The following is a 22,078-nucleotide window of genomic DNA, read 5'->3' on the forward strand; positions in this document are numbered from 1 at the left end:
AAAAATGGAAGAGTTGAAGTGGAGCAGCTCTAGGTGTGTCTGAGATGGATGGGCAAGTAGGGCACATGAGAAGAGAGAGCAGTACAATAATTTACTCAGAATGTATAGTTCCAGTCTCCTGCCCCTGGCACTTTTCAAAAGGCAAAAGTAGATATAATTCAGTCAAAAATTCTAATCATGAGCATATTAAAATCACACTTCCTTATGAGGCCCCGCCCCAAATAAACCAACATATCCAGCTATTCCATCCGTCAACTCATCCCTACTTCAGACAACAGGGGGGGAAACTGACTGAGCCACATGCCCAGACCATACCTGCACTCTGATGACCAAAGGAAGCACAGATCACAGCCAAGTAGTCTTCCTGGCTAACACCTGCCAGTAGCATCCTCCTGTTTAAATTGAGGTTTAACCAAAGAGCTTCAAAACGGTTCACATCAGAGGCCAAAACCATAGGGAAAACAACAATAACAAACACGTTGCCAACTTCAGTTGTGCTACAAACCTGAAGTCCCCTGAGAAACTTACAAAGGACCCTGAACTTCCAGGATAAACGTGGGCCCAGGCTCATGCTAACCTGGTCAGGACTCTCATCAGACAAAGCCATGTGAAGCTAAGTAGGAGTGGGTGAGCTATTGGTTTCATTTGAATTGAACTCCAAGCGAATCCCAGGATGTGTGTTTGACATTGGTGAGCCTAAGGGAATTAGGTTTGTGACAAATCAATGGGATCTGAGTGCCTAAAACCCTTAAGCTCCTTTGAAAAACCCAGTCCTAGTTACAATGCAGTCCTTTAAAAACAGGCCTTAACAGAGCTTTTGATCAATAGAACTGCATTTCCCATGCGAAGAGTCAGGTAAGAGCAGTGACTGACTCACATCTCTATTAATCCAATTAGTGTGGCTTTGTTGAAGCAGGGACACACAAGCAGCAGAATCGCAGGCTCTGTCTCAGGTGGCAGTTTACCGACACAGTGATATTGTGGGCTTTGATGCTCCTGAGGAGCTGGGGGAAGCCAGGTTTATTCCCATATCTGTAAATAAGTCTGTTTACTTTGAATCTGAACAGGTGCACAGCTCTTCTCTTGTAACTAGGGCTGTTTCCCAGTTTGCCACATGTCTGCGATTTATTAGGAGCGCTGACCTTTCAGTCATACTGCCTCACTTGATCAGGTTTCCCTCTATCTTGGAATCAGCGCAAATGTACCGGGTCTCAGTAGTGTCATCTTGCTTATTAATAAGCAGCATTTACAAAGTGCTGTTAAATGCACCCCGTCAGTTTCAAGCACCTATATTCCCCCTCTGTGGTCCAGGAGGACCCAGTCAGGTCTCCAGCCACCACCTGTCTCTGAGCAAGAAGCAGGGTCCCCAGTCCCTTCTAACCAGCTACCATAAATGGTGATAGCTCCAGCAAGCCAGTCTGCCTAGAGGCCAGCACCTGGGTGTGCTTTCACGCTGAGCTCACATGAGCTTACGAAAGCTTACGCTCAAATAAATTGGTTAGTCTCTAAGGTGCCACACGTCCTCCTTTTCTTTTTGCGAATACAGACTAACACGGCTGCTACTCTGAAACATGAGAGTGTGTTTACCAGTGACCCTACAGCGCTCTCTCGCTCTCTCTCTCTCTGCAGAGAACATTTACTCTTAGTATAAAATTTTAAAGAAAGCACTAGAAAGGAAACACGCTCCCCCCACCCCCCCCAGAGATTCTACACACATACTAAAAGCTTACCGGAGGTTACTCCCAACTCCAGCATGGGTAGGAGTCTGCCTTTCCAACCCGTCAGCAAGGGTTAGGGTCTCCCTCGGACCCAAGGTCCTGTCAGTTTGTTGAATCAAATCACGTATCAGATCAAGCTCATCCGTTTATACCAAAAGCCATTTCTTTGTCCCCTGCTCGCTGGAAAACCCAGCCTGAACCAGTATATGCAAATCAGCCCCAGGGTGGAACCTCTCTTTGAGAGGCAATCACTCCCCCACCCTGTTTTTTTTTAATAGTTCTTGGAGCAGTGATAACTCTCTCCCATGGAGCAGAACAATCATACATAAGCCATTCATAAGTGTAAGACAGGGCTCCCCAAACATACTGCAGGGGGCTGCAACATCTGGCCTAAGCACTGCTCTTTAACTGAACACAGGAGTAAGACCTGGCTCCCTGCAACCTCCTGTTGCTTTGCTGTGAATTGACAGAGGACTAGAGGCACCAGGGCTGTCATTCGTTACTAGCACAACTCCTGTGCGGCCTCTAGTGATAAATAACCCTACCATACATTTACTTCTATCCACAGATCTCACACTGCTCTACTTGTATATTAATGAAGCCTCACGCTCCCTGAGAGTCAAGAAAGACTTGTTATCCTCTGTACATAGATGGGGGCAGTGAGCCACATAGGTACAAGGGAGCTGTAAGTCTCCCTCTCCAAAAAAGCAAACAAAAAAACCATCCCTGGTGCAGGGGACCACCTCCCCCAGGACAACACTGTCCTCCTGGCGTAAGGGGCACGCGAGGAGTGTTCCAGTGAGGTATAGTGGCAGGAGAAGACAAGACATATAGGGGGCATGGCAATTGGTGCTGTAACCAGTACTAGGGTTCAAAACAGCCATCACCTGCATCTAAAAGGAAAGTGGTTCTACACTGGTACACGGATGAATCCTCCATAGAAGATTTAAGTGTTTTGCCCAGGATTACACAATGAGTAGCTGACAGAGGGACTAATCTTGTTGTCTTCAACAGGAAAAGTTAGTAGTCCTTGCTGATAGTCCTGTTCTAAAGAAGAGACCACAGTGCCTGTGAGCACATTCACCGACCCACTCACCCAGAGCCCGAAAAACACAGAAAGACCCAAGTCCTTTTCTCTAGGCTTTGCAAGGAAGGAGCTTCATGCTCCTAGCCTACCGGCCTTTGGTGAGTGAGGCTTGTACTGCTTGTATTAAGCAGCCTGCAGCATTTCTGCTCCAGCCTTTACGCTCAGCCATCATTCAGAGCAGAGAGAGCTTTCTGGGCCATACTGGAAGCCTCATCCTTTGGTGAGGAATGAGAGTTTTAGCACATGTTTGACTTTGCTTCTCAAGGAACTGCAATTACCCAAAAGCGAAGGCTCTAGAGCAGGGCAGAAAAGCTCAGCCAAAAATATTTTGGACAAAACCAGAACATTTTTTGTAACAAAGAAATGTTCATGGAAGACCAAGTCAGTTCTTCAGCTAGCGCTAAGAGAGCTCATTGCCACAAACTGCCTTCTATCTGGACCTTCTGTATTATTTATTACTTTCTCGTGTTATCATAGGAGAGTCTCCCTCAGACCCACAAAGACAGAAAGAAGTCATTTTGCCAGGTTTTTGAATGTCACCGTGTGTTAGCGAGACAAGGCGGGTGAGGTAATATTTTTTATTGGACCAGCTTTGTGGAGCTCAGAAGCTTGTCTTCCACCAACAGAAATTGGTCCAATAAAAGATATTACCTGCACTGGTGTATTAAACACATGCCAAGGGCCAGCTGGTGTAAATCAACATAGCTCTACTTGTTAGAGCTATAGTGCTTTACACCAGCTGACGATCTGGCCCTTTAATTCTATTTTGTATTTCCTTGTCATTTGCACACAGTCTCTCTCCTCACTCTTGTTCACCCCCAATAGCAAAAGCTTCTTTTCCCCCAGGGAACTCCTAGCACCAAACTGGAGTCAGGACTATTCCAGTGTGCCCTTTGGCAACTCACACGCTTTGTGGGACTTATTTAGTACAGCCCAAGAGAACTCCTACTTACAGCTGTAGGGCCTTCTTTACAAAAAAAAAAAAAAGAGAGAACCTATGAACCTTCCTCCCTCCCCCATTCATCTGGAAGGAAGAGACAACCCTCGTCTATTGCAATGTTTCCATACAAAGACTAGGCCCATCATTTATAACTCAGACTCTAAAGCCACACAGGATCTGTTTTCATTCCATTTAGATTTCAGCAAAAAATAAATTCAATGGAATAGCTCTTAAGTTCTACTCTGGTTTTCAGGAATTCTGGAACTTGCCCCAAAGGCTTGAGAGATTTTGACAACCTCTCCAGCTTCTCTTTACCCCAGATCCTATGCTCTTTGCACTATATGTCCTCTAGTGGGTTTCCAGTTCAAGTAATGATTTTGCTTCCCCCATTTAAATGCTTTAAAGAGGAGCCCATGAAGGGGATACCAGTGATTATTTCCTCCGGGGGAGACCGTTTGGAAGAGCACCAGGTGGTCAGTGGTAGGCTATCAACAGGTGGCTGAGAAGGCAGATAGGATAAACACTTGTTATACTAATAGACATGAATTACCCTCCATCTCCCTTTTAGTGGCAGTAGGTCTCAGAACAGTGTGAAACTGGCTAGTTTTATTTTATGGCACTTGGTGTTTTCAGAGTGCAGAGTTGATGATTTTATATTGTATGGGAGAGAGAGAGAGACGGCGCACCTGTGCACACACCTATGTCATGCATCTAAGAACTATGTAATATTATTAGGAGTTGCTGCGTTATCAGCCCAGGAGAGCAAAGCCTTCTATTTTACCCCTAAATAGATACATCTAAAGTAGTGACAGTGCTGGCATCCCTACCAACTGCCCCAGTAATATGCTTCAACCTTGATCCGGAAGGACACCTCTAGTGGGAAGAGGCTCATACAGATTCCACACACGGCTAATTCCTTGCCTGAGCTCTCCAAAGAGACTGCTAAGGAGTGCCGATTATAGGGGTAGGATTTTGGGATATAAACACTTGTCCATTGGTTACTGGACTGAGACTCATTTTGCATGGGCTATTGAAGAGACATCAGATGGTAACAACTTTTGATTGCTAGTGACCTGGTCTGGGTTTCAATGAGTGACAGAGATAAGAGACTAGATGCAGGGGATTATCAATCCCCTGAGCAACTGTTACATCTTAAGAGTATAGCTACATTTATGGTACAGAATCCTATATATTTTTTCCTTTGGCTGGAGAAAGAATAAAATAAAGGACATTTGTATATCAATAATATTTTGTGAGTCCCCAGGTAGCATCCTTCCACTGGGGTTGATAGTTTTCCTTTAAAATTGATGTGTTGAGAATCCCTCAATAGAGAGGATTAAGTGTTCCAGGGATGAAGAGCAATGATAATTCCCTGCTCTTATATGTTGATTTCCATTAAAAATAAAAAGTGCTTTGTAGAAGTGGCTAAATACTATTGTCTCCATTTCACAGATAGGGAAATCAAGGTACAGACCAGGTAGGCAACTTTCTTAAGAGGAACTAAAAAGCCAGTGGAGAATCCAATTCTCCTGACACTAGTCCCTTGCTCTAAACACTGGAAACTATTCCCATTCCTTACTTCCATTTAATAAACCCCTATTCATCAGCAGTGTGGTGACCGGGAGTGAACTATGTACAATTATTGATGGAAAATGTACTGTAACATGGGGGTCAAATGGAGAAAACAGATCTGGATTTTTGCAGGAATGAAAGGCTCCAGGGAAGAGATTGTTTTCCAAAGTAGAAGGGTGGGTGCCTATGATACAGCAAAATAATTCGGTTCCACTTTATTACAGGCTGACTTTAATTCTACAGCTGGTGCTGGGTGTTATTTTTATTCTAAATGTTCTTCTAGAGAATCCTCGGAGTTCTTGTTGAACAGATAACAAGCAAAATTGCTTTTATATTTATAGCTTTACTTCCCTTATCCGCTTGGGACAGGCCTTAAAACATGTCAAAGCATATTCGATATTCCTGTGATCTCTGTAGTGCCAAATTCTTCTGAGTTGCATCAATTCAAATCAAGGAGAATAAAAGCACGTACAACAGGAGGGAATGTGATTCAGGCTGTATTTTATCTACACACGGACGTGCCACCTCTGCTTGAAGCTTCAGAGCTCTAGGTTTTAAAATAACTATGTTGGGCCAAATCCTTTGCTTGTATAGGTCAGTGGAACTCCACTGTTTTCAATGGAGCTATGCCAGTTTGCACCAGCTGAGAATGTGGCCCACCATTATAATGAACTGGGGCCCGGTCCTCGCGGTTGCTTGCTTCTTCACTGCCTATTGCAATCCAGCCCCTCGCCCAATATACTCAGCACCTCAGAGATATGGGGCCCGTAGAGTCAGACTTGACACATTCTCTCTCAGTATTTGGACTGATTGCCAGCAGAGGGGTAACTAAGTCAGTAGGGATAACCAGTACCTGCTGAGCCACGGACAGCAGAGAAACTTTGCTATAGGACAGTTTGATAGTCTTTTATTAACAACATTGCTTCTAACAGATGATGCAAATTGATACCCTTTAGAGAAAAGCGTAAGGGCACAAGCTAGATCAGCCCTTTGAAACACAGAGTTATATGTTTTCTTGGCAAATTATCCACCCCACCCATCTTTGAACAAGGCAGGGTACATTACGAAAAAAATACAGCTACTGAAAGCAAGATATTTTCAGGTCCAGAGCAGGAAAAGTGAAGAGGCATGTAAAGAATGCTGAGATCAGGCTTTGTACGCCACACAAAGCATTTACATGGCGTGGCGCTGATGCATTGTGATTCGGTGGCATCGGAGCTCAGCAAAGACCAGTCATTGACACCGTACTGTCCTCTTTCTTGACATGTCTGAGTTGATCTCAGAAAGCTCTCTGACTGTTTGATTGAAGGGAAAGGCTTCAGGAGGGATGACCTAATAAAGTTTTATTTAGACAAGTTTCCAAAAGCACAGAAAATTGGATGACTCATCTGGCCCAATGGTCCACATGCTTTCCCCTTCACTCAGCTTTGGCAGAGAGCCACTGAACATAGTACTAGAAATGGGGTTTAAAGAATATTTTATTGGTCGTATTATTCATGCCTATTTATAACAATCCTGCATTTCTTGTGAGCCCCAAACCCTGCATTTAAATCAGTTGCGGTGTGCGGCTGTGTGCAGAAAGAATGCAGGATCAGGCCCTAAAATCATGCATGAAAGGCACTGATCAATGCCAAGGGCTGATTTTGATTTGCTGCCAAGATCTAATTGTGAAGTTCCCCTCTCTGCAGAGAGTCCAAGTAAATGGCTTCATCTTCCATTGAAATCAGTGGAAAAATCTCCCATTGACAACAACAGGTGTTGGATCAGGTACTAGAATTCACCCTCCCAACTCACAGGCAGCCTGGTTGCATCTCTAGACAGGTAGACCAGACTCCACTCCATAGGAAGGAAGAATGGCTGCTGTCATGCCATATCCCCTTTGTGAGGTGATGAGATCCACCACAGCCTATGGCCCCATTGTTCTTTTCCAGACTCTCAATTATACCCAGCTTGTTTAGTAGCAGAAGGTTGCTCCCTGTTGCAAGACATAGGGACAGGAGTTTGTCCTTTGTGGTCTGACCATGGACTGGTGCAAAACCCTCCACAGCATGAGTGAATGTCACCCTTAAAATTTGATAGAAGCGTTGCCGAAGTTAGTGCTCTCTTTTGCTCAAAAGTTCATACAATTGCTCCCCTTTGATTTCCCACACTGAACTAGGCACTTGGCTCTCATTAGGAAATCTGATCCTGTTGGGAGCTGCACGCATGACAGTACAAAGCCAGCAGCCATCGCTGTATGGATTTTTACATCTCAGTGCACCTATGACAGGGGAAACCTCTATTCCCTTCTTCCAAATCAAGACTCTGAGCAATATAGGCCGTTGATGTTTGTGTCACATAGAAATGGGTTTGACTCAAACCCTCCTTATTCCACAACGCCACAGTTCTGGAGAAGTTCAAAATCCAGACCAAGGTATGGATCTAAACTTTGCAAAGGTTGGGGGCACTTGAAACAAGAGCCCCAGATGCCAAGCATCCCCAAATTTAGGAGTGCTGGAAATCCAGGTCTGAATTCTGATTCAACCCATCACTCTGAATCAAAGAACTGATTCAGACACTAGCTTCCCCCCCGCCCCTACCCTTTCTTTCTTTCTTTCTTTAAATGGACTTCAAGCTAGTAGTTTAAAAAAAAAAACAGTACCTTTTATGGCAATAGGATTCCACTGAGATTTACTTTTTCTTTCTAGAAAGGAAGCCAGCACAGAGCAAACATGCTGCAAATGGATAATCTGACACAAGTACAGAAGGACAAGTTCAATCAGACATCTTACAGTTTCCAAGCACTGCCTGCATTCATTTTAGACTCATTTTAGCATGGCAAGTCACAGCAGTATAAACATGGGTGGGGGGGAGAAGCACTAGCTGGCAAATAGTCAGAACTTACTGTTCCTGACCCAGTAACCTACTTTCTGAGCACCACGTAACATTAAAACCACCCCCAGCTCAGACTGCAACGTCACCTCTTACTTAACCTCTCAGAGGCAAAGAGCGGGTCTGGCTAGGAAGAAGTAGATGAGATGTGGTCACCATGCACTCGGTTCTGCCCACAGAATCTTTTGATGCTAGACAGGAACATGAAGGGTGGCTTCCAACCTCAAGTGGTTCAGAGCTGCTGCTGCAACACGTGCGATCCAATCAGTGATGTTTGAAATGGTCACAAAAGCTGAATCACTGATGTGTTCTCTGCAGACTAGCCAGGGGTGGTGTCCTAGAAAAGGGAAGGCAGGCAGGGGTCTGTTTTTTTCCTGGAGTAAAGGTGTTTATCAGAAGGCTTGTTCTGGGCCAGTTGCACTCAGACTCTCAGTGAAGTCTGATGGAAGCCAGTTATTCGGCAATAATACTGATCAGTCTTTAAAGGAATTAAGACTGCAAGGAATTGTTAGCACAAATGTAAAGAAAGCTGCTACACCGACAACCCTAAGCACCTATGCTGTGCCCCACCAAAGTCCTCCGTTTATGTACATAACGGGTTACCCCCGACCCTACCTGCCTCCCACCCCTGACATTCTTCTTGGGGGATAGAACCACTGCTAGGAAGATGGATTTGAATCTGTGACCTAGATGTGAAAACCATCCTCTCTCATGACTAATACTTCAGAGGGGAACTGATGGTTTAAGGTATCACTCTGACTTTTAGTATCACTGCACTGGACTTCAGCAGAGGTTCTGCAGAAATGGGGACATGACCTATCTACAACCTTAGCCAACCACACACTGCCTTCAGTTCCTCCTGTAACCCCTAATTCAGGCTAATGAGGGGGTAAAGGAAGGAAGAATTTATTCCTAAGGATTTCAGGTATCTAATATCTGTGTGACTGCTTTAAAAGTGTTTCCTCAGACACTGAGGGACAGGAGCTGTAGGGTGAATCCTGTTGTAAAATTAAGAAAGTCTTTCAAAGGAAGAGAACCAGACACTTTAAGCAAAAGTGTACCTGAATATAGTTTTAGCAATTTGCAGACAAGAATACCAGATTGTTTGTGGGCACTGATGTTCAACCAGAATGAGAGAGAGTTTGTGTTCGACACTTGCTATCCACAAATGGTGTAGACACCTAACATTGGTGAGAGAGTCTCTGGTTTGTCTTCTGAATCTCCTATCACAAAGATTGACGTGTTTTCACATCATCCTCTACTTTAAGTATTTCTTGTGGTAAGGAACCAAATGTAAATTTTGGCAGCTGTACAACAAACAACAGGGTAAGAGAGATCAGAATTTAGATCACAGTGTAGATTCTAAACTACGTATTGCCAAGAAACAGTGAAGAGACTAAGACATTGTGTATTATGACAAGACAGAACCTCTTAGGCTCAGATTCAACAAAATACTTAAGCAGGTGAAAAGTCCAGGACTGCTTAAAGCTAAGCATGCGCTTAAGTTCTTTAACTGGGGCATTAGGGCCTGACCCAAGTCCCATTGACATCACTGGGAGTTCTTCCATTGACTTCAGATGAAATTTGATTGGCACTGTTGGGTCTAACTTGCAAGCAGTTTTGGATAGGAAAGTAAAAATTGGAGAATGTGGAAACCCAAACTTAGTTGCAAAATACATCTGCCTCCCCGAATATTCTCAGCAAGCACTAGTTAATGACAACCATTGTCCCTTAAAAAAAAAAAAAAAAGGCAGCTTGAAATTCAAAATTTTAATGAAGGAAACTAGGGTATTAGAATCAGTAAGGTAAGCTACTGACTAGACCTAATCAGAAATTTGATTAAATATTGTGTCGGAAAATGTTAATTCATCAAAACCAAAACATTTCATGGGAAAGGGTTGGTTTTGACAAATTCTTGACCTTTTTTTTTCTTTTTTTAAGTTTCAAAGATGTTGACATGTGTCCCATTTCAACATTTAAATGAAAATATCTAGTCTTCTGATTTGAAAAGACTTTTTGCTTTGAAATTTAAATGAAATTGTGGTAAAAAAATAGTCACAGTCAAAATGAAGCGTGTTGATTGACCTAAGCCTTTTTAAAAAAATATATATATATATAAAATTCAGTTTGCAAAAGTAAGATTTTTTACTTTGTCCTCATTGGACAGGAGCCATTCTTTGAAATCTCAAAACTTCACAGAATGGGAACATTAGCCCCGCACCAGCTCTACAACTAATAGCCTTAAGCCATCACTAAGTTTAAAATCATTTGGAAACATTTCACTCTTTTTGACCTATGTACAGCACAGGATATAGGATTATAAACATTTAAAGTCATCTTTCTTCACTACAATGAATAACTTAGCTCTCTGAAGTTGTAATATTACAATCCACACTAGATTATCCAAAAATGCACTTATAACAAATTATAACTAACTACTACTTATACACAAATCCGGGCATGATCAGGTTTTAAAATTCACCTAATTTTAGCACCCTGCCAGTGAAAAAGTCATTGTCATGAAAACGTATGGGATACCAGGCATATGTCCCCCCTCCCAAAAAGGAGTGAACTTTCACAAGGCAGAGAAAGTCATGAGGCAGATGAAGGGAGCCCTCCAAATATATCCAGAGAAAGGAGATGCATTGGGAGAGCTGTATCAAAGAACGGGTGGTTACTGCCAACAAATCAGTTTGGGGTTACATCAGGTGTAGACAGATTTATAGCAAGACCCATTAGTCAATGCACAGCAGGAGAAGAGGGTACTACATAAGCAGGGAGCGCAAGTATCACTAGCAAACACTGGGCTTATTTCTGTCCACCTTGTGAAAAAAAGATACACTCTTCAGCCATTTGAGAAGCAAACAAAAGCTCTTGCTACAGCACATGAAGTAGAGACGATGATCTTCTTTATCACAGATGATCTGACAATTAAGGCACCCAAGGTAGAGATGAGCATTTGGGACATTAGAATAGGGCAGGTCTACACTGCAGCTGGAAGCAAACCTCCCAGCCCAGGTAGACGCCCTTGAGCTAGGGTGTGGACGCTGCGGCACGGGCAGGGCTTGGACCCAAGAAATAGGGAGAGCTTGAGCTCCCATGGCTAGCCCAAGCCTCCGCCGGTGCTGCAGGGTCCTCACAACTATTTTTAGGGCCCTCGCATGAGCCTCGCATGCAGCCTCAGCACAAGTCTTGCTCCCGGCTGCAGGGTGGACACACTGATTTCATTGTGTAGAAGCTTTGTGCGGAAGACATTCACCTGATGAGATGCTCTCCCTATATTATGGCCGAGGTCCTGCAAACACAGACATACTTCACTTTGGTCACACGAGTAATTCCATTCAAGCCAACAGAACTCCTCGCTCATCTGCCTAAAGCGAAGTATGCGTTTGCAGGATTGGGATGTGTAATGGGGCCTGGATTTTGGATTTCTAAGTCCAGGCCCACAGCATGCTAGTGGGGAGGACACTTCTTTATGCTCAGGGCTATCCTTAGTAGGAATTTTGTATGTGGATCAAGGGCAGGGAATCACCATCACTGAGAAGATGTCACAGGATGACATACCAGTGTTTGAATAAGGCCCTTTTACTGGGGTGATTAGAATGCAGACGGCATCCAAGGCACAGTAGCCTTCTCATATGGTTGCCATCTGTGATTCTCTACCAAAGGTTATCTCAGGACTCCTATTATTAAACCCCCCTGCTAGCGGAGATTTACAACTCAGTTGGCAGGAAAGTGCACAGCCTGGAAGGGCTTTAAAAAAAATACATTCAGAATATCTTGTTCATTTGGGGAATTTTGATACAAAAAATGCTTAAGATAATAAAACTGAAAAATGGAGTCTGATTGCGCACCTGAAATGCTCTTCATCAGGGCACTGCACTACATTAAAGGGATAGATAATAAGACAGAAAATATCATATTGCCACTATATAAATCCATGGTGCACCCATATCTTGAACAGTGTGTGCAGATTTGGTCGCCCCATCTCAAAAAGATGTATTAGAAATGGAAAAGGTACAGAAAAAGGCAACAAAAATGATTAGGGGTATGGAACAGCTTCCATATGAGGAGAGATTAATAAGACTGGGACTTTTCAGCTTGGAAAACAGACAACTAAGAGGAGATATGATAGAGATCTATAAAATCATGACTGGTGTGGAGAAAGTAAATAAGGAAGTGTTATTTACTCCTTCTCATAACACAAGAATTGGGGTCACCAAACGAAATTAATAGGCAGCAGGTTTAAAGACAAACAAAAGGAAGTATTCTTCATACAATGCACAGTCAACCTGTGGAACTCCTTGCTAGAGGATGTTGTGAAGGCCAAGACTATAACAGGGTTCAAAAAAGAACTGGACAAGTTCCATCATGGAGGATAGGTCCATCAATGGCTACTAGCCAGGAGGGGCAGGGATGCAAAACCATGCTCTGTTTGCCAGAAGCTGGGAACGGGCAACAGGGGATGGATCACTTGATGATAACCTGTTCTGTTCATTGCCTCCGAAGCACCTGGCACTGGCCACCGTTGGAGGACAGAATACTGGGCTAGATAGACCATTGGTCTGACCCACTATGGCCATTCTTATGTTACATTCATAGGCTCAAACTGTAAGACCAGAAGGACCAATAGGTCCTCCAGTCTGATCTGCTGCAGACCTGTTCACTTGCACTGTAGTATGCAGTGCTATAGCTGTGTTGGTCCAAGGATATTAGTTGGTCCAACAAAAGATATTGACTCACCCACTTGGTCTCTCATTTGCACTGTATTCATTTTAGGTTGAAATTCACGCATTGTCTAAAGGCTCAGCAGGAGATCTGTGCACCACTCCCTTCAGCTCTATTTTGAGGGCATACCTTGGGGTTAAATGATGCTCAGATCTTGTGCTAGCCCTTGGCACAGCGGTGAATTCCACCTTTTACTGAGTACACTAAAAGGAGTTCACTGGAACTTTTCTATTCTGCTGTATATGAAATGTATTTATTGTTTACTTTGCAGGGTGTATATAGTGCACCGAACATGTCCATTAAACATTTAAACACATCAGTCTATATTGACGTAATGTCAGCAGTACCATAAGAACTCTCCTCCATCCACTCAGCAAATATTTGCCAGGCAACATGCACGGAAAGCAAAAAATCTTCTGTCAGACTAAGTGGGAGGAAAGGAGTTTAGGACCTTCAGTTGCTAGCCCTCTGCCTCCAGATGTGCAAATCTAGGATCTGTCCATTTGAACCCCCAGCTGATTTCAGCTACCCAGTAAGAACATTAGGAGAGAGGAGGTCTCAAGTACCTAAGACATGCACTGCATTGTTTTTTTGTTTTTTTTTTAATCCAAACCCCACATGCTGGGCCTGATCTTGGTTCACGGAGAGGTCTCTTTGCTACACCAGAGTGACACAAAGTGATCTTAATGCTGCCCTGAGGGTTTCTCAGAATGGTAGGAAGCCAGCTATGCTGGGATCATGCTGGCAGTAGGAAAGGGGTATCCTAAACAACCATCAAGGTTGAACATTGATATAATTAAGGTTAAACCTTCTCCATCCTTTCCCCCTAAAGCCAACAACTTGCAAGGATGTTGCAGTTTTCAAAACACAACCTTGGAAGCCACGGGAATGCAGTGAGGGTGAAACCTAGAGATATTTAGGATTTTTTTTTTAATAAGTGTAGAAATTCACTGTAATTTTGACATGCCAGAGAATAAATTGCAAAATACGCCTTTCCTCATCACCGATCTGGTCCTGTGCACTAGATCTCACCAAGAGCTTTCAAACAAGCCTTATTTGAAGATTCTAGGACAAGCAATTTTTCAAATAAAACCAGTATAGAAGAGGAGACACATTGTTGGGGCATTGCAGGATCTCCTCTTCTATTGCTCCCCTGCTGATAGCTGCTTCCGCCTGTGGTGGTCTACCTCAGCCCTCTGGCCAGGTCTCTTTAAAGTCCGACCCCCTGCAAGGGTGTGAATGTCCCACTCAAGCAAGGCTCACCCAGTTGTAATCAACCCAGCAGAGTCTGCCCATCCCAGGCTCCCCTGCAGTCCCCTGTGCCTCAGATTAGCTTTCCCCTGGCATTTCCCAACGCAATGCAGAAGACTCCAAACAAACCAACCCCATCTAATGTAACCCCTGCTCAGAAGGGTGAGCTTTTATTCCTGCTGGGCTCTCCCCAGCTCCCTGTTCTTGTTGTGCAACACTCCTCCCCAGGGAAAGCTTCCCTGGAGCCTTACCCCTTTTCCAGGGCCTACCTACACAGCTAGCACTTCTACAACTTTTCAGTGACTGTCTCCTTTCCTCGAGCAAGGCACTCCATCCCAGGTCTTTCTCCTGGTGTCCTGCCTATAGCTTTCACTTCCTTCCTTTAGGGAGATGACCCAGATCCTCCCCTGCTGGGTCTCATAACAACTCAAGCTTGACAAGCCCTCCAGGTGCAGCCAGGTGGGCTAATTGAGCTCTCAGACTCTTGTTAACCCTTCATTCTCCATGCTGAAGAAGCCTCTTAGCCCCAGTATGGGTTAGATTTGGAATGGCTGAGTTTGCATGGATGAAGGTCTAATAAATAAATGCAGTTTTGTTTATTTTGTAGGGGAGCTATTCTCAGACCCCGACACCCTTCTCTGAAAAGGAAGGTTTTATAACACATTATTTCTCATCATGACTTACAAGAACCATACCAATTATATGGACCTTACTGAAAAAGTTGCAAAGTAACTTAAACAGTCTCTTTGCATTACTTTAGGGAAAGTCTTTATTTGTTTGTTTTACAATTACACAACACAGATTTTTAAACTTTCCAAACATCACTGTGGCAAAAGTGCTTTTAGACGGCCAGTTAGATCTTGTGACATGAAGAAACAAAGAGCATGCACAGCAGTAACTTTTAATAGACATTATATTGCTCCAGGTTTCACTTTTAAAATGATCTCCAGGCCAATTTCCTTATTGCTTAGGAAAGACAGAAGCATTCCCATCAATTTAATGCTAAGGAAAGGATAAATAAACTTGAGGGGAAGCATATCTGCTACACATAATTTTTATTACATTCAACAAAGGTAGAGTTCATTATGCCTTTCTTTCTAGTCTGTGGTATGTTTCAGTGCTTTGTATCCATCATTACAATGAAGTATGTGTAGCTAGGGCTTTTTGTTTGTTTGCAGAAGAGAACAATTTCTGGACCCTGATATTATTTTCTGTTTTTAATAGCACTGTCCTCTGGTACATCACTACTGATCAGTGCCACTTCCATTTTTAGTCAACTATATTTTAAAACTGGTGAATTCATCCATTTGATCTTTCATTCTGAGTGACAACATGGTGTATTTACTAGATTATTAGATGACTGGAGATCGGGATCTGCTAAATTCTAAGACCAGCTCTGCCACTAGCCATGTGGCCTCAAGCACGTCATATAGGTCTCAGTTCTGCAAAGCACTCAGTCCATCCCTGGCTAGCAAAGCACTTGTAGTGGATGCGGAAGACTTTGCTTTTCACAAACTTTGTTTTATTTTAAAGGCTATGCATATTGTTTCTAAGGCTAAGTTTTCCAGTTTGTAGCGTAAGCTGCAAAAATGCCACCCGAGCAACAACTAACTCATGAGTCCAGAAATGCAGAAGCAAAATAACAATTTCAATTATGAGTTTACAGTTAAAGGAGGAGAGGAAGGATATCCCCCACTGAATGAAACGTTGGAGGATTCTAATCTGAGTTTATAATTAAAGGAGAAGGATAAACACAGAGTGTAAAACTGCACATATAAAACCCCTCCTTTGAGTGACCATCAAAGGGGAGGTCAGTACCCAACTGCCAGTCTGCAAACACCAATACTGGTTTGTATCAGTAATGCTGCACTTGGAGTTGTTAGAGGCCTAAATGGAGTAGTGATTTTAAGTGCCTAACTTGAAACATCCGAAAGACGCCTAATTTTCAGAAAACACTGAATGGTCTTCCTCTGAAAAAAAAAAATCTTAAAGTGTCTTACGTTGGACGCCCAAAGTCACTCGACTCTTTTGAATGTCTTGGCTACAGTTTGCTTTTTTGGCGAAATAGTGGTGCCATGAGTGCCACCTTATTGTGAGATGAGCTATTTTTAGTGGTGTAATGCCAGATTTCCAAGTGAGGTAATTTAATTTACTAATGTTCTTTGAAGCTTGCACCTTGTTCTCTCTCATGCTGAAGCATTGCATACGCTCCTTATTACTGTGCAACCAAGTGATCTGCACAGTAAACCTCCGGACACTGCTTCTTTCATATTTCTGGTAGAACAGTATTTACAAACATTTTCAAAGGACTAAATAGCAGTAGAATAATTCATGATAGACATGAGAAGAAATGGTCTCAAAGGAACCCTTTTTTGAAGTTCCTGTAGAATTTAATAGAAAATGATCATTTTTCTTTGGATTTGTTGGGTCATCCTGTAGAATTTAGTAGACAATTATATCTCCTTTCACCAAGCCTATTGGATGCTTCAAACAACCCTGTACAAATCAGCTCATTCTCTATTAAGTTCTGCAGGTAATTATTGGAGCTGGTCAAAATGTTTCATTCAAGAAGATTTTTCATTGAAAAATGGCCTATTTTCAAAAAATGAAACTGTTTGCCCAAACTTTTCAACATTATTGAAAAGTATCTATTTTGACAATGCTTTTGTGATCTGCTTGACCACAACATTTCCCAAAAATCATTTCTGAAATCAAAATAATTAATGTAGCGAAAACCATGTTAAACAAAAATTTTCAGTGAAATTTTGGTAAAAAATATGGCAGAAAATTTAGTGGGAAAAATGGGCCAAATTTGAACCCAGCAAAACAAAAACAAACATGGAAATTTTGAATTTTGCTTGCAAAATTATTTCCCAGTTTTTGAACCAGCTTTAGTAATGTCTATAGCACGCTATTATATTTTTATAGAACCACATCAATTTAATCCCGATTAAATGTTACTGTAGAATTTTTCCGTAAGGCAAAACAGCAGATCTCCCACCCTTAATTTTTGGGGAAGCCTTGTTCTTCTAGGGAGCAAGAGGAAGGATGGCTTAGTGGTTAGGGCAGTAACCTAGGACCCAGAAGACTGGGTTCACTTCCCTGTTCTGCCATGGACTTCTTGCATCACTTAGCCTCTCCGTACTCTATCTGTAATGGGAATGAAAGCACATCCCTAACTGACTGAGGTGTTGGAGCGTAAATACATTAAAGACTGAGATGGTCAGATGGGGGCCATATAAAGTACCTAATTTAGATAGACAAGAGGCCTATTTACAGGAATGAAACCCATTTCACCTCCATGGCAGTGAATGGGACACTTGTCTTCTGTGGGAGTTGATCCATGAGGAATTCTTTGGTACCCCTCTTTCTTCCCCTTTCATTCTCTTTCTTAGGGCTACACGGCCCCAATTCTGCAAACTCTTACACATGCGTCAGAGTCAATGGGTCTACTCATGTGCATATGGTTAAGCGAGTGAGTAAGCATTTTCAGGCTCATGGCCTAAGTCCCTCCTAGGAAGGATTGTTTGGGTCTCTCTTCAAAACCCATCAATGGCATCTTCCAGCATCAGCTAGAGGGGATCTCCCCATGCAGAGGCTGAACATGCTGCTTTGGGAGCACTCCCAGATCCAGTAGCCCAAGGCATGAAGAATGCAGCCCGGAAGCGGAACTCAAATCCTCCAAATGGCAATGAAATGTGCTGATCCTTGCCCACCCCCAGGATCATTCTCATCCTTGGCTTGTCCCCAAAATACTGCAAACTGCCTAATTCATCCATATGAAGTCAAGTTTGTAATGTTTTATTTTAAAAAAGCTCTTCCTCCTTATGGGGCATTAAATCCTCTTGTAAAAATTCATTTCAATTATATTTCCTTTTGAAAGAAAATAAAAATACTAGTAGGAAAAGAAACTCTTTGTCATTACAACAGCCTCTATATTGAACCTGGTTTAAAGTTTAACCAATGAACAAATCTTAAATAAAATACACAAATCTCAGGAGTAAATTATTTAAGATTCAGAATAATGGTAATGTGGGATTCAAGTTCTCTCTCCAACGTTCAGCAGTTGAAGGGCGTCCTGTTGCTGCAAACCCCAAAACAAATCGGAAATCTCATGTTTCTCTAGAGATCTCCCCCACCCCAAAGCTATAACATTATTATCCTCATGACAGTGAAGTGTGAACATCTGACATGGTACAATTCTATTTGCTATTACCTAAAAGCCAGAGCAGCAACCCTTACTCACTTTGAGTTGTACTTACCATATTCTTGTGAGTAGCCCCATGCCCCTAACATCTGTGCAGAGCAGGCAAGACCTCTGTTTATAAAGTCTCGTAAAACATGATGATGATGATGGTATATTGCTATCAGAGAAGAATGGTGGTGTTATAATTATGTCACTGGACTCAGGAAGTCTGGGTTCAAATACTAGATTTACCCAAGGAGACACAGAGCATTTAATCTATCTGTGCCTTTGTTCACCATCTATAAACTGTGGATGATAATACTTCATTTGTCTGTCTTGGCTAATTAAGCCCTGATTCAGTAAGTTACTTAAGTGTAGGCATAACTTGGACTTCAGTGGGACTATTCAAGTGTGTAATATTAAGCACTTATGTACCTTGTCAGTTGTAAGATCTTTGGGCAAGGACTGTTGTTTACTGTGTGTATATCCCGCACCTAGAATTGGGGCCCACTCTCATTTGGGATCTCCAGTTGGACTGGAATACAAGCAGCAAACAATAACATCTAATACTCCACGTTGGCCACTGTGCAGACTACAGCAGGACAACACAATTTAAAGACATCATAAAATATACAGTATAACCCCACACCCCCAACTGTTAAAATTAGGCTGGCCACTTGTCCTGCTTTCCTAGGGTTTGTCCCTCTCTGGTACTCAGACAAAACCTTTGTCCGGTTTCAAATGCACACCACTCCACCTCCACTGGCAAGACCTCGCACTCTGGCAGGCTAGGAGCCACATCACATGATCTTCAAAATGGTGCCCCCCATGTGACTGACCCGGTGATGGAGATGGTGTCACGTTGGCTGGGGCAGGCCCATGTCATTCCCAGGAGTGTCGGAAAGTCTGGTGTTCCAGGAATGCATCAGTGGCCACCCTTGTTAAACTGCCACACAGGCAGAATGTAAAGATCTGCACAAAGGAAGCCATTTGCAATGCACAACCCCAAGTGCTATTGGCCCTTCAAACCCAGGAGCTATGCAACACAGTCTTGAGCACCATCTACTGGCAACCTACCTGTTAGGTAACTATTTCCATATACACTAAAGCAGTGGTTTTCAACCTTTCATTTGTGGACCCGTAAAATATTTCAAATGGAGGTGTAGCATTGAGTGTGGACCCCCAGGGGTCAGCAGATCACAGGCTGAAAACCACTGGACTAGAGCACTCCCATAACAGAACAGGCTGGTGCACATTAGTCAATAAATATTTAAGGCCCCGATTCACTGATACTTAAGCAGGTGCCTAACTTTAAGCATGTGAGTGGCCTCATTGACAGCAGTGTCTCAATCAGTGGAACTAGTCACGTGCTGAATTGAGGTCTAAAAAGAGGGAAATCACTTCTGAAATTCACCAGTGACTCTCTTTCGGCGAATGAGGAGGTAATGTTGTTGAGGAAGCAGTAGCTTTATGGGATGTCTTCCAAGGACAAGCGCCTCAGATTTCATCAGCCTTCTGTAGGAGTTCCAAGCACCGAGTGGATTTGCAGGATAAGCCTTTAAAGCTGGACTGGACCCCCTTCCCTCTTCTTGTGCATTGGAAGGGAGATACTCTTTAGCAATGGTGATATTTTGGGACTGGCCAGCAGGTTATATTTTGGGAGGAGGAGGCTGGTCTGGCTTTCACAGCTGTGCAGGGGAGCAATGAGGAATAAGGCAAACATCCCTGTGTGGGCTACCCAAGCCAAGGTAGCAATGCAGAGGGAGATGTGACCTCCACGGCATATGGGAGTAGACATGAGTAGGAAGCAGGAGAATGGGCTCTCTTTCCCCACCCCCTCTAATATACCAGCAAGCATAGCTGTGCTGGAGGAACATACAGCGCATCAGGGATAGACTTGGTTCAGGAACATCGCTGCCGCGGCAAGGGTGAAACTAGAAAGCATACGGTAACTCAGAGTTAGAATAGGCTTCCTAGTCCTAGGGCAGTGCAAGAACACGCTGCCATGTGCTCAGGGGTGGTAGCAAAGCCATGATTTAGCCCTATATTTTAAGGGCTAGGTTTTCAAAAATGGTCTGTCATAAATGCTAGAATGTAGCACTCTGACAGGCTGAGCTGTGGGCACAAACCAGACAGGCAAAGGGCTAAATTCTGTGGGGCAGATCCTCAGCTGGTGGCAGCTGTCCTGGCTCCAGTGACACCCATGGAACTACGGCCAGGGACATCAGCTGAGGTGCTGTCACTCTCCTTTGTGCCACAAAGCTGCAGGCACAGACTCAGGCTGAGTCAGGTACGTCAGCTTGTTTGGAAACTGCCGGGGCCATGTCTTCAAACAATACTTCTTTCGGGCGGTTTGTAATCACACTGTTTGGCTCTTTAGAAAGAACCCCCCAAAGTTTACGTCAGTGGGAGCTCTGAGCCAGGACCACGGCGGGTTGGCGGGGTACTTGCCCAACTCACATGCGTGCTGCAATCAGCTTCTTTTGATGTGGCAGGTTTAGCAAACTGACAGTTGCTCTGTGTCATTAGTGAGATTTGGCGTCTAAGGGTTGCTGCTCAGACCCAGTGCTTCACCTACTTACTGAATCAGCTTTATTCATAATGCCCAGCTGGGAAATTATTATACAGAAGGCTAATGTGGCACAGCAGCCAGCTGCCTGAACCATTCGCCTCTGGAAACTTGAGTTCAGGTTCTAGCTTACTTGAGATCACAAGTGCATATAAACTGGGTGGAACAGCATGTCAGGAAAGCGGTGGCTATGCTGGCAGACCAGCCTAGAGAAACATGTCCAGCACTTGCCTTGCACACGCCTTATTCAAGTTCTCGCTTCCACAGGGCCAGATCCTGAAGACAATGAGGATCTGGGCAAAAGTCCTCTGAAGTCAATGGAAATGCTCCCATTAACTAAATTGGCTTTGGATTAGGCCTTAAAAGTTCCCCTCTGTATGGGTCTAGGGTCCAATCCTGCAAGCTGCCAAGCACCCTCCACTCTCATTGTCTGGTTGAAGGTGCTCAGCCTCTGTAATGAGGTGCTCAAGGCTAATAGGAGGACCTTGCCGCACATCTACATATCAAAAGATGACACACATTGAGATCTATGCTTGCTGTGTAAACATGTTCTCGTGTAATGTTAAAACAAGTTTGGTAGTAATTAGATATGTTAATTCCTGTATGTGCATTTTACTGCAGAAAACACTAGCCGAGTCACTGGGATTTAGGCAAATAAAGCCATGTTTGCGAAAGGCTAACGTTGGTTTAAAAAAGTATCCACAAGGTTTATTTCAGAAAGCAGAGAAGAGTCCAATTTCATTGAAATGTAACCAGTCTGATTTCCTCAGCAAAGAGGGTTAAAAAAAATGAAAGTCACATGAAACAGTGATCTATACAAATATCTGGGCAAAAACACCAAGTTGAACGGTTACCGTCAACACGTGTCTCTTTCCCTAGTGTATAAATAATTGAGCTTGCAGACCTCTGCATGGACATAGCACTTAACACCTTGCTGGAGAATGATTTCACTAAGGCAATGGAGGTCTTTGCAGAGATTCAATTAAAAAATTAGAAATCTATCATTTCTGCAGTCATCTCTCAAAGCAGAGAAACACAGTTCTTTTATTTTAACACACACCTGTAAGGAACAGGTTTAAAGAGATTCTGGGAAATGTTCCAAGAGCTACTACAGGAAAACAGAAGGACACTCAGTGTTCATTGGATTAAGTTTTTA

The sequence above is a fragment of the Lepidochelys kempii genome, chromosome 9 (genome assembly GCF_965140265.1).
Source record: "Lepidochelys kempii isolate rLepKem1 chromosome 9, rLepKem1.hap2, whole genome shotgun sequence".
Classification (NCBI taxonomy): domain Eukaryota; kingdom Metazoa; phylum Chordata; order Testudines; family Cheloniidae; genus Lepidochelys; species Lepidochelys kempii.